The 13,308-nt window shown below is 41.1% G+C and overlaps 1 protein-coding gene across 9 annotated transcripts in view; it reads right to left on the bottom strand.

Annotated features, from left to right (window-relative positions):
* LOC111863426 (protein Fe65 homolog) overlaps positions 1-13,308 on the bottom strand; it is a 323,054-nt gene that overhangs the window by 66,138 nt on the left and 243,608 nt on the right. Inside the window, exons 1-2 of one of the 9 annotated variants that reach the window (XM_023849752.2) lie at positions 13,157-13,242; positions 11,857-12,223 (exon numbers count right to left, since the gene is read on the bottom strand). The exons of 6 other annotated variants lie outside the window; for them this stretch is intronic. The gene's annotated coding sequence lies outside the window, so the exon portion shown is untranslated. Of the gene's footprint in view, positions 1-11,856; positions 12,313-13,025; positions 13,243-13,308 lie in introns of those variants that run through there. 2 more of the 9 variants (XM_033751064.1, XM_033751065.1) reach the window with 2 other exon arrangements.

Genomic DNA, 13,308 nt, shown 5'->3' with positions numbered 1-13,308 from the left:
AGCAAATGATGCTCGAGATGGTTCAAGTTCGTATAGCAACAGGCGTGACCAGAGTGGTTTGAACGGCTGTTGTACTGCGATGTGGAAAGCAAATGGAAAAACTACCACATTAACACTTTTCCTGGATAGTCTCTTTCCAAAAACAGAGATATCATGTATGCGAGATGTTTCCTCTGGAGACAAAACAAACCGGAGGGGCGTATAGAAGTGACCAGAAGACGAGGAAGAAGACGTAAGAAGATGCTGTATGACCTTGGGGACAGAAGAGGATATTCTCATTTGAAGGAGAAAGCTCTAGATCGCATTAAGTGGAGGAACTGTTTTGGAAGAGACTGTGGACCTGTCGTCTGACAGATTACTGATGAATGAATATACGTGGGAGATAGCTTTAAATGTCGGTCATGACGTATCGTTTGATAACACGGAGGTCTGGAACTGAATACGAGAGAAATCAGGGGAAGTTAACAGTACTAAAGCTCATACAACAAATGAGAAGGCTTCCCGTGTTACGCTGTATCAAGATATTTCAATTTTATTTAGAATTGTTAACTCCAGGGACGTTTCTTATATCTTTACTTCCGTAATCCGTCTCCTGTGTCCCGTCAGACTTTTAAAGAACTAGATGGTACTACTTCGTCCCTCTGCTTCTTCCTAAGTGTCACTTATAAAACCCAGCGCAGATTAACCATCTACTTTCATGGAGCTGACTGCCTGAGAAGATAATAATTGCTCGCCTACTCACGCTATTTCCAGCATCTTAAGCAACATGAAGGGTCATTACCGTGTTCACAACAGCCTGTCACGGGTCCTCATCCTGGGTCACAAGAAAACCAGTCCACAACTCCCCATCATATTACTTTAAGACATGTTTTAATATTATCCTCCAACGTACGCGTGTCTTCTGAGTAGATTCTTTTCTTCAAGCTTCTCTAATAAAACCAAGCCGAGATTTGAAACTAATACAATATAGTCTTTGTCCGCGTTTAGTAGTACAAGAGTGAAGATGGAACAAACCGAGTAAAGAAAGATGCACAGCTTCTCAAAAGACTATGTCAAACAAACAACTCCTAGTTCTTTCGTATCAGACATGAGACAAGCATGATTATCGATAGGTCGAATAGTGTATCCACTTCTCCATACTGGGAACAACTCAAAGATTTGTCTGTAGTTTATTTAATGACGCTGTCAGTAAGTCCGACTGGCGTCGAATGTGTAGATGACAGTGATTAATGGATTGAAAATTATGTACCGGCATTTTCATAGATAGAACTACGAAAAACCTCAGGATAATCGGTATCCGAGCCGAGATTCGAATCGGACGTCTCAGAAATGCAGACCATAAGAACTACAGCTCGAGCAATAGTCCATGATACCAACTCAAAAAAATAGGAAAATATAGGCCCAAATTAGAAAATTTCAGGATAAGGAGATTAAAAATGCTTATTACTAAAGAACTGTGTAAACGGTAAATGTAAAGCTATCCTTGTAACAGGCTGTGGAGGCCCATAGGGTTGTGAGACGTCGAGGCTCCATATTTTCTAGACAATCGGCTTACAGATGACGGTGAGGCTGTCAGCTTTACGCGCCGGCCGCCATTTACCCCCCAGGTAGACTCCTGGTATTTATTTCTGTTACAGGCTGAGTCGCCCAAGGACCATAGTGCGGTTGGAAGAATTAGGTCAACTAAATAAATCCGATGACCTCATCGGGAATCAAACCCGCGACCTTCCGGCTTGTAGCATAGTGCTTCAACGAAGTACGCTACTGCGTGCCCAGACCTAAGACACAACCTGTGTATAAGCAGCAAACGTGTGCAGACGCCACGTCGGAAGAATGCCCTGCAAAATACATTAGTTCAATTGCCGTGGACCAACTTCAGAAAGTGTCACATAATTTATTTATGTGATGCGAGGCATGTCTGCAAGCAGAAGAGGGTCACTTCAAACACCTGTTATAAAGCACGGTAAGTCTGTTATCATTTTACAGTATTCCTATAACTGTGTGCATGCACAGAAACTGACGCGAGGGAATCAGCGACACGACTGCACTCTGGCTAGCGGGGAAGGGCACAGCAGTCGCGGAGAAACGATCCACCCACTCTACGCTAGCGAGTGTGTGCCCGCTTATCCGCACTGATGACTCAGTCTGCTATCGGCAGTTACAGCAGCAATCTCTGAGAAATGTACTGCACTCACGCTGATCCCTCGGTTTCCTCGATCACTGAACACCCTGTACTTCAAAAGAAAACATTAATCTGAAAGAGAGTATTGACGTATGTTGATCTGTTTCAAGCAAGTCGCTCTGAAACCGTCTAACCAGAACATTCACACCAAAATACATTTTTCTAAAAATAAGCAGGTATAAATCAGAAATACGCCGTGCAAATGCATAAATATACTGCAAAAATGGTATATATCACAGTATAAGAGATGTCTTTTTAGCATCAATGATATTTTCACTTGAGTAGCAACTGAAGCTGACTAACATAAGGTGAGGGGGGGGGGGAGAGAAGAAGAATGAGAAAGTAAGGTTTTGTGCTTTGTGCATCTGCTGACTGACTTATCAATATAATCAACATTCTTTACACCAAAGGACATTAATTAACCTTGTGGTTTCCTGAACACTGCTTTACTAACACAGGGCAATGACTTGGATCTACTATACTGAGGTCGCAGAAAGATGTCCCACTGATCGATTTCCTCCATGTCTCGATATCCTGTTACGCTTTCAGCTCCAACACATTTCCGTACAGCCCCCTTCAGTCTAGAAGTTCTGTTCACGCGAATTTTGATACTCCGACAGCCATACGATTAATCTTTTTGGGCTGGCAGGAGGATTACGTGAGCATAAAGCAGAAAGGAGGGGAACCTGGTGCGCGTTCATCCCTACCATACGTGCACGGGGTAGCGTTCCTCTGCCTCTGTATAAGCATGCTTCACATAGGGGAAGATCCAGTTTAAATGTAGACAGGTGATTCGTCAACCGCTATATTCTGCATCCTGTTGTGTTTAGTAATCACAAAATTAACAAATATCAAGTTTACTTTAATAACCGTGTACACAACTTCAATGAAGATTAAGGTTTCTGCTGAAAACCCCTATCTTTGGACGTTATAGGTCATCGTCAAGTGGTACACTAAAAATAAATTTATTTACTGAAGTGTCGTGTTATTTTATAATTACTTTACTAATATATGAATGCACCGCATCATACGCGATTATATTAGTATATTTCCCAAATAAAACAGTATTATAAATCAATTCTAACCATATATTCTTGATAGTTATTTCTTCATGAGATGATAATCCTCCCCTCTCTTCTCTTCGTTATGAGAATTGTGGGACAGTACTTCTAGATAAGCTCCGATTAAAGCTTCTTACATCCTTGATGACTCATCGATGCTATATAATCTCTGCAACCATTCTATGCTATATAACGTCCAGCACCAGCATAAAAGAAACCCGCCCAAGCACCTTTCCTGTTAAATCTACCTTAGACACCAAATTTCATCGAAATTGATTTACTAATTTTGGAGATCAAACATGCGGACTGTCATAGGTCACACAGACAAGCATACATGACCTCAGTAAACGTGTTCATTCTGTATACAGTGATCAGCAAAGATATCGTTACATTCTCAAAACTACGTCTGGGCCGAAAACTGTTCTCTCCGCGTGGAGGCGGGTTAGAATACCTCCACCGCATCCCTTCTCACTGGTGAACACAAATACAGCGACCTGATCCTCCAGATTAGGGATTGAACGCAAAGCTGACGACCTTGCTCTGTAAAAATATTCTTCATTCTTCACAAGGCTCGACAGCTTCATTTCTTGAACGCTTTGGCCTGCTAACAATTTCCTTCCAACTACTTCTGTCCTGTGTACGAGTCGTACAGTTATAAATCCTAAGTCCTTTAGATCTTCCCTTACGTCATCTTTCCATCTGTAAAAATATTACTGTTGCGAAATCCAAAGAAGTGACAACGGGATGGTCTAATTCAAGACAAGTCTGGCAGAATCTTCTAAGGAAGGCTGTGGCTCGAAAGGGCTGTTTTGCCAATGATTATGATGAATAAAACTGTTCTCTGAAATATCCACTGTACAGCGAGTTTCCTAAACAGCAAAAGCGTCAAGAAAAATTATGAGTTGGTCGGACTTGACGGGAGCACTTACCGACCAATACGCCTGAGCGCTCGGTCTTAGGGAGAAAACCCCCCCTCAGTGAAACATACAGTACAGTACAGCGTAATTAATATTTTTAATTAACCTGCACTTATAAATATTACTATTTGTAACATCTCTCTCATAATATTAATCCTAGAGTCACGTGCTCACCACTGCTCTAGACGGCAGATGTAAAATGGCGGAATTCAAGCACGCTACAGCAGATGCTGTTCTGCGCTATTTAATTTCTAGATGGCGCATCTACTCCGACAAGGTTCGCAGGATCCTTAAAAACCATCCAGATGGCTGCCTGAAGGGTCCTCTTCAGCCAAAAGGAAGATTAAAGTCGCTCCACTTGACTTCCAGCACGAACTGTTTCCACTTCAGTTGCATTAAGGAAGGGGAGTTACAGAGTCGGCAGAAGATATCATACAGATCTGCTACAGCGTCAGCCAAGCACATGCCATATACACACTTCAGAGTGTGCATGATATTTTGAAAGGGCTGTTTGCCGAAAGGATCAGGTGCCACTAGCACTGTATTTGTTTTTGTGCAGAAATTTGGTGTAGCGACAGCGCCACAAACCCGTATTCTGGAGGCAGTCGTCGAGAATACGTTGACCGGAAGTACCAGCTGTGCTAACTGATTTATATGGCTTTATTTTCAGTGTGCATCCTGTTGTGTGTCATAAACACATGGTTAAGTAACCTTACCCATGGCCGCGCCATAGCGCAAGCGGTTAGTCGCTGGCTTCCCACCGCGGCGGCCCGGGTTCGATCCCGGGTCTGCTGAAGTTGGATTTGTGGTGGACAAAGTGGCGCTGGGGCAGGTTTTCTCCGCGTATTTCGGTTTCCCCTGCCAATATTCATTCCAGCAATTGCCCCACAATCACTCTCACCTATCATCTGGGGCTGGTACAATAGGCCAGAAGTGGCGGCAGTACAAGGGACTTAGTCCCACCCCACTAGCAATAATAATAAAAAAAAAGCTTACCCATCAACACAACAAAAATACGGTTTCAATCAATCAATATTTCTCAGATTGGATTTTATTTCTTGCCGCTACATGTTGGGGCACGCGGTAGCGTAGTTGGTTGAGGGACTACGTTACAAGCCAGAAGGTAGCGGGTTCGAGTTCCGATAAGGTGGATTCTTTCAATTTACCTAAATCTTCCTGAAGCACTATGGCCCTGGGGTCGACTCAGCCTGTAAGAGAAATAAGTACCAGGAATCTTTCTGGAGGGTAAAGGGGGCCCGGCGCGTAAGGCTGACAACCTCACCATCTGTGAGCCGACTGTGTAGAAAATGTGGGAACCTAGACTCCTCACAATCCTATGCGTCTCCACGGCCTGTTACAGGGGCAGCTTTACCTTTTTTTTTTCTCCTTTTCCACTATGTCTTTCGGTCTTCATGGAACCATCACCAGGCAAGTATTATATAATACGACTAAGGTTAATTGAACTGCCAATGCGGATCCATATTTGGTGCAACGCGTCCATATTATAAAAATTATACCTTAAGTTACAATGTCAGAATTACAATATACTGACATTAACAAAATATTAGAAGTATGCAAGGGATCTGTATTTTCAAAATATGATCAGATAATATTATACACATGCTGAAGAGATATTGTACATTAAGAATAAAGAATTGGATGCTACATAATTGAAATAAATAAGAAATAAAAATATTAAAAACATCTGAACAATTATTAAAACTTGTTAAAAATTATGGAATATAAGTTTAAATTTCTCAGATAGTGTCGAAGCTTTCGATGTTGTGTGATAGGTCACGAGAATCCACGTTGTTTAAGCGTCCCACAATGTGGAAGTCATTTCACCCGGGGTTGTGCTATATTAAATCTTGGGGCTGTTACGGCATATTAAAATTATATGAGATATATCACCTTGGGTGTAAGTCGTAATATATTGTTTAGTATGGCAATCTGTAGGTGCGTTCCTTCTGTATGGGAGTTGTGTACGTCGTGGCTTGGTTCAACGTGTGGACGGATAACCTTACTTAACCACATGTTATATGGTTTTATGCAGTCTCACGAAGTCGGATTTGTATATCTGGCAATTTCTAGAATGCCTGGAACTTTACCTCCATGCTCTCAAAACGTGGTAATCAAACTGCTGAGTGGGATAGTTAGGATAATTATGATAGTAATGAGAAAGCGTGACCTGCGGACAAGGAAGAATTGTGACCATGTTCGTTACCCCAAATTTAATGCCGTCAAAATGGAAAACTATATATTAAAAGTATCGAAATATTCCACCTCTAAGCTCGAGTCACGTCATAATGTTCTTCGAGATACTGGATCTCAGTAATTTTACCTGTGATTTCGAGCATAAAAATCATAATGTTCTTCCTCCGAATTCAATCAACTAAATCTCAAAATGTTTTACAAGCAAATTCCAGTCACTAGACCTTAAAGTGTTCTACATCCGACAGCCAAAAAATCTTAAGTGTTCTACCTTCGACAACCACAAAATCTTGAATGTTCCAGCTCCGAATTTCAACCACTAAATCTTGCAGTGTTCTACGTCCGGATTTGAGTCACTAGATCCTAAAATGTTCTGCCTCCGAATCTGAGCCACTAGATTTTGAAATGTTCTACCTTCGAATTTGAGCTACTACAACTTAAAGTGTTCTGCCTCCGGCTGCCATAAAATCTTGAAATGTTCTATCTCGAAGTATTCTTACTTCGTACGTTATTTTCCGGAGCTGTCAGTATCGAGACCACGTGTCGCCGGCAAACGTTCCATCTCCAAATTCCAGCCACTACATCTTAAACTGTTCCATCTCCGACAACCAGTACATCTTGGTATTCTACCTCCGAATTTGATTCACAAAATCTCGAAGTGTTCTTCCGTTGCGGGTTATTTTATGATGGTCAATATATACACTACATACCGACAGCGAGAATTCAGTCTCCATATTTCAGCCACTAGGGCTTAAGATGTTCCACCTAAGACAGTCATTAAAACTTAAGTGTTCTACCTCCTAATCCATTCCCCCAAATCTCAGTTTTTTAACTTCGAGTCCGATCCACAGTATTGGAACACTTTTCTCTGAGTATGATTGTAGGAACAGACGCGTTGGATCCAATCTTTGTTGATAGAGAGAAACTTGGACCTATTTGTACGAACGTTGTGATCATCTGTTTAAGGTGCTATCTCATGATATTCAGAGCGGCCGAGGAGAAATCAATACAGCTGACCTACGAGTATAAAGAGATGAGACTGTAGCGGAACTTTATACAGAAATAATTTTTTCAACTAAAACAAAAAAAAAAAACACAATTATATTCGTCAATCCATGACAACGAACTAACAGAAGAGCTGTCCAGTGACAAGAGGACTCAACAGAAGATGGCCCCAAGACATCATCAATCAATGAAATAGACTACATGTAGGAGAAACATCACTGGATGTTTCCCTTGCAAGCTAACGACCCACAACACATTTACTTAATACTCTGTATTGTAAAGAAGCATAATAATAAATAAAAAAAAATATTCGTCAATGACATATTTACTTCACATGACATTCTAAACCCGTCCCCGGCTCTGCAAGAAACTGAATGCCTACAATTTAATGTAATTGTATTACAAATTAGCGGTGTCAAGTGGCATAAAGGGACGTCTTCATCAAGTCAAGGAGGAACAAACATTACGTCTAACTCAGTAGTGCAACTAGGAAAGTTAGTTAGGCCTATTATTTTTAGGGCACGCGGTAGTGTAGGGGCTATGCTACAAGCCGGAAGATTGCGAGTTCAAGTCCCGATTAGCTCACTGGATTTTTTTCAATTGACCTAATCCTTTCAGCCGCACTATGGCCCTGCGGTCGACTCAGCCTCTAACAGAAATGAGTACACGAATTAATTAAACAATTTTCATTGGGAGTAAAGCGCGGCCTGCGCGTAAGGCTGACAACCTTACCGCCATCTTTGAGCCGCCCTCAACGTCTCACAACCCTATGGGCCTTCACGGTCTCTTAAAGGGATAGCTTTACTTTTTTTTTATTATGTATCCCCCGTAGGCCGCCTCTGTGGTCTAGTGGTTAGACTTCCTGGCTACAGATCCAGAGGCGCGGGGTTTGATTCCCGGCGCTACTAGGTTTTCTGAGAAGTAATGGGTCTGGAACGTGGTCCACTCAACCTCGTGAAGATAATTTAGGAGCTACGTGAATAGAAAAGTTGCGGCTCCGGTCTAGAAAACTCAGATTAACGGCCGGGGGAATCCGATGCGCTCACCACGCGACAATCTCTATTCACAATAAGTTGCCACTAACTTCGCCGACAAGCGGCGGTCGCTCGGTCGGTATAGTTCGCTTGCGGACTAAAAGATACGGAGTTCATGCATCACCCCTAATTTTCTGAAGGAAAATAAAATGAAGTTTATGAGAACACCTTGCTGTCTGTAAGTCTGTACCCCTTATTTTTTCGTTTTCCATGCGGTCCGTGCTGTATAGAAGGGATGTATGCTATCAATTCTTCCCAGAACTTCTTGTATAACTTTGTTTTTTATTTGATCTCTTCACGTGTTACCTGGCACGAAGTTACTCTACAAATGAAGTCGCCAACAGAACACACGTGTTCCAAATTCTTTCTTGGCTGTTTTACATTTCCGTCTAGCCTTGTTCTTCTCATGTTCCAGATAAAAATACAGTGTTTGAACGCTAATATGCTACAAACAGAGAGCTGAATGCTTAAATACAATTTTCCTTTGAAGTTTCTTAAAAATTCAACATATCGAAAAATATTTAAAACATAATCTGTACTCATAACTGAAGAGCGCATTTTCCTTTTTCTTAAAAAAAAAATATCTGCCGGTACTTTCCTCTTCTGTTGTGCCCTCAAGGTATTCATATAGTCACACAATGCAACGTCAAATGTGCGACTAAATTTTTGAGCAGTTTGCCGGAAGTGCCTACCTGTTGAGAAAAAGCACAAATCTCAATAATATCCATATTTTGTGCTACAGTTCGAATTTAAATTCGTATAAAGTATGGTTTATGTTGTCACTTGTATTAGCGACTAATAACGCGGGCTCTGGATTGGATAAAGAGGCTTATTTACTCCTCATACACACCACCAGCAATTACACGTAATTATAGCACTCGCTATTTACACATTTTATAATTCACTGGTAAACACATACTAGTCGCCTCCAGGTAACGCAATTAAAACATCGGAACTATAACAGTCTCACTCAATCAACATTCCAGATATTACACATAAAGTCATTTCTTCAGAGCCTCCCGTACAGAACTGAACTCTCAACTCAACTCTCCTGGACTCTGATTCAAGCGATTTCCTTCGTCTGTTATAAACCGTCAGCACGGACCCCACAAAAAACATTTCTCACGTGTCAGACTACGAGTTCATTGGTCCGTTAACAGTATTGGGTGTGGCGCGGACGACACAGAAAACACCTTATCTACTGTTTCGTGTTGGACTGTATTTACGGAACCGTCACAATAGTGATCCGATACAGAAACAAAAATTCAATTAACATGACAAATTTTAACGTAGATCCAAAATAGCACATTTCGTTAAAACCTAATCAACCGTTTCAGAGGTGCAATATGCACACAGAAGGGTGCGTTTACACTGTGCAAAGAACGAATAATCAATCAATCAAAGAACGTTTCGTATGCATATATAAGGATATCATGACCACACTTCCAGTGTCCATCCCTACCCATTTCCAACCCCCTACGTCACTGCGAATACAATTTGTGAACTTAATATGGGTAATATTGTTTTTAAGCATCTTGTTGCACTAATATGCTCTTCATTCACACACTACAGGGTGATTGACGAGTTAATATGGGTTTATAGGGAGATATTGTACGCAAGAAATCCAAAAGAAAGTTTATGACGCCTAAATAGCCGCATGTTAAGATTACCCATATGCCTACATACCTTCAGGGGTAAGAGAGATGCTGGTTTAGAGGCAGAACTGTAAGAATTCCATTGCTGCGTAGGAAGGTTGTATGAAGAGACTCGCATGGTACCCCCATATATAACAACATAGGCCGGCAGGCTACAAGGTGACCACTAGGATCAATACTAGGGTGAATTTTCCCTCTATGCCTGCCCTCCAACCCCTATGCGTCGCGACGTACCGAGACATAGTCGAGGGGTTGGGGACATCAAGACGCCAGACGGGACATGGGCTTCTACACTCCACGCGTTCTTTTCTCCCCCCCCCACCCGCAAAAAAATCGACAACTTTTAAAAACATTCTCCATAAATTTGCAAAACAGATTCAGCAGAGGGTGTAAAGAACTGAACAGGGCGCTGAAAACATCGGCATTTATACTGAAACTGAAAGAATAATGTTACAAGGCTTATACCATAATATGAAGGACAGCAAAACAAACAGAGGACTGTTACTCTTTGCAGTCTACTATCTGGAACTATATCACTTTATTTTTACAAAAGCCACGCCCGAAATATGCAATATCTGCTGCGTAAAAAGAGGTTTCGGGCTCGAATCTCGGCACCCTTCGTATATGTGCTCCCACTATTGAAGTGTATGTCTTGTGACGGAAATATATTGACTTAACATCTCCTCTGCTTGAAATATCCCTTCACATAGCTTCGTAGTTCTGGAGATGAAGACAAAGTTTCTGTCTTCCTCTTTTTACAGACACAAGACACCTTTAGGTACAATATTAACAGACGGACTATAATGTGTACAAGGTAAAGCTCTTCTTGTAACAGGACGCGGAGGCCTGTAGAATTGTGAGACGTAGAAGCTCCCACATTTTCTAGGCAATCGGCTAACAGATGGCTGTAAGGTTGTCAGCCTTACGCGCCGGCCGTCCTTTACCCCCCAGGAAGATTCCTAGTACTCATTTCTGTTAGAGGCTGAGTCGACCACAGGGCCATAATTAGGCTGGAAAGATTAAGTAAATTGAAAAAAAATCCATCTCATCAGGACTCGAACCCGCGATCTTCCGACTCGTAGCATAGTGCCCCCTAACCAACTGTTACAGCTAAAAATTGTACTAACTTTTACAAATTGTCGTTCCTAGCTTTTATTTTATACTCTTTTATTGCTAGTGAGGTGGGACTATGTCCCTTGTACTGCGGCCACTTCTGGCCTATTGTACCAGCCCCACATGATAGGTAAGGGTGATTGTGGAGCAATTGGTGGAATGGAGATTGGCAGGGGAAACTGAAGTACTCGGAGAAAACCTGCCCCAGCGCCACTTTGTCCACCACAAATCCCACTTGACCAGACCATCGAACCCGGGCCGCCGGGGTGGGAAGCCAGCGACTAACCGCTTGAGCTATGGCGCGGCCCTATTTTATACTTACTTCGCCTTCAATGGCTCAACATATTCTTTTAGATTATGTCCGATAAACTGTGTTTATATGCCCTTTATTTGACGATACAGAATCCACAACTTAAAGAGGCATTATTATGTTCTGTGCGTTATGCCATTACGGCGACACTCAGTAAGTTATTAACTATTAACTTCTAATATATACGGATTACATTATATTATTGTATTTCATTGTCCATTAAATATGGCTTGTATTTTAAAATGATCACCCAGTATCAACATCTTCATTTAGAGACTAATACTCAGCAGTGATTGTAAACAGATTTTAACTATAGTTATTATAACTAAATTACGTATCATAGCTGAAATCATACTGCCTACACTTACAGTCATCTGGTTGCATGTGAGCATGAAGAAGGTGCAAATGCACCAGTGATACCAGGATCTGCATAAGACAAAAATGCTTCACCATCCGGAATTATCATCGTGTCACCAGGCAGCAGTAAATTATTGTTATTGTTCATATTTCTTTCTTTTATAACACAGAGTTCTAAACGTTCACATGAACACCTTCACTTCCCTGATGAGAGTTCTATGTTCCCTTATATTACACTCGTAGGTTTAGTCATAATATGGCGATGATTTCAGAAACAGTTCAACACATTTTAACGTCACAGAGTTCATTCAATAAAGTTTGGCGACAGTCTGGAAGCAGGGATTCGTTCAACCCGAACTGCGCATGTCAGAACAGGATCTATATTGGCAACGATGGATATTTCCATAAAGAAAAACGACATACAGTATATGGTTGTATTTGGGGGAAAATCCGAATTCCGTAAATTATTTTACAACTCGGCAAATTAGAAAAAAAGTTGATACAGTAATAGTAACGATATAATTTTACTATTTTCAACTCGTGCTAGGGCAACATTTTATTGAATAACGCCTAGTTTATTCCTAACACAATTTCTAAACAAATTCTTTTAATTGACAGTAACAAGGGTTTAGTTTTAATACAGTACGTAACATAAAAGGTTTTGCACAAATGTAAGGATAAATTCTACATGCCAAACCAACGGAATATATCTTACAAACATGGGCTCAGAGGCACCTCTTCTCCATAATGCAGCCCTTGCTTCCTTCCCGACACAACCAGGGTTCGAATTCCGCGTATCATCCCTCTAAACTTTGTTTTACTCGCTGTATATAATGGCAGCGTTAAAAAAAACATCCTGTGATAAATATAGTTTAACTCTCTAAACCTCGTTGATCACTATACGAGTATGTACCATCTGCCTTGGCAATCAAAAGCTTTCCGTTTTCGTAAATGAAGTGTATATGAGTTTCGTACGGTACTCAGAAGAAATTGCATTATTTCCTTAAACAACATTAGTCTGTTAATTTTTGTTAAGAAGACTCATGTTCTAAGAGCATGTGAGGTTAGAACCGAATCTGTATTTCATAAATGAATTTCGTGCTTCACAGCATAGTGAGGTTACTTCGATATTGTATATCATAAAGTTAACAAAGAACAAGGTTAAGGTCACATAACGTACTGTAAATTAAACATAACGGAAAACACGCGCGAATTACACTTCAGAATATACAATTACAATAGTAGACACAGAATTGTTTGTAAATATTCAAGAACTCTCATAAACCTATATAAACACGGTCAACACATAACCTTGTAACACAGCACAATCGATATATATCGATTATGACACCAAATCGCACAAGGCGAGAACACGTCTCGTACCCACAGAGACTGCAGTTGACTGCAATAAGCCGATGTGTGAAATCACACAGCGAGTTGAGACAGATCAAGCTGGCTGCAGA

This window comes from Cryptotermes secundus, unplaced genomic scaffold, assembly GCF_002891405.2.
Source record: "Cryptotermes secundus unplaced genomic scaffold, Csec_1.0 scaffold964, whole genome shotgun sequence".
Lineage (NCBI taxonomy): Eukaryota > Metazoa > Arthropoda > Insecta > Blattodea > Kalotermitidae > Cryptotermes > Cryptotermes secundus.
The sequence above is the reverse complement of the archived record's forward strand: the minus strand, read 5'-3'. Positions and strand labels throughout refer to the sequence as shown.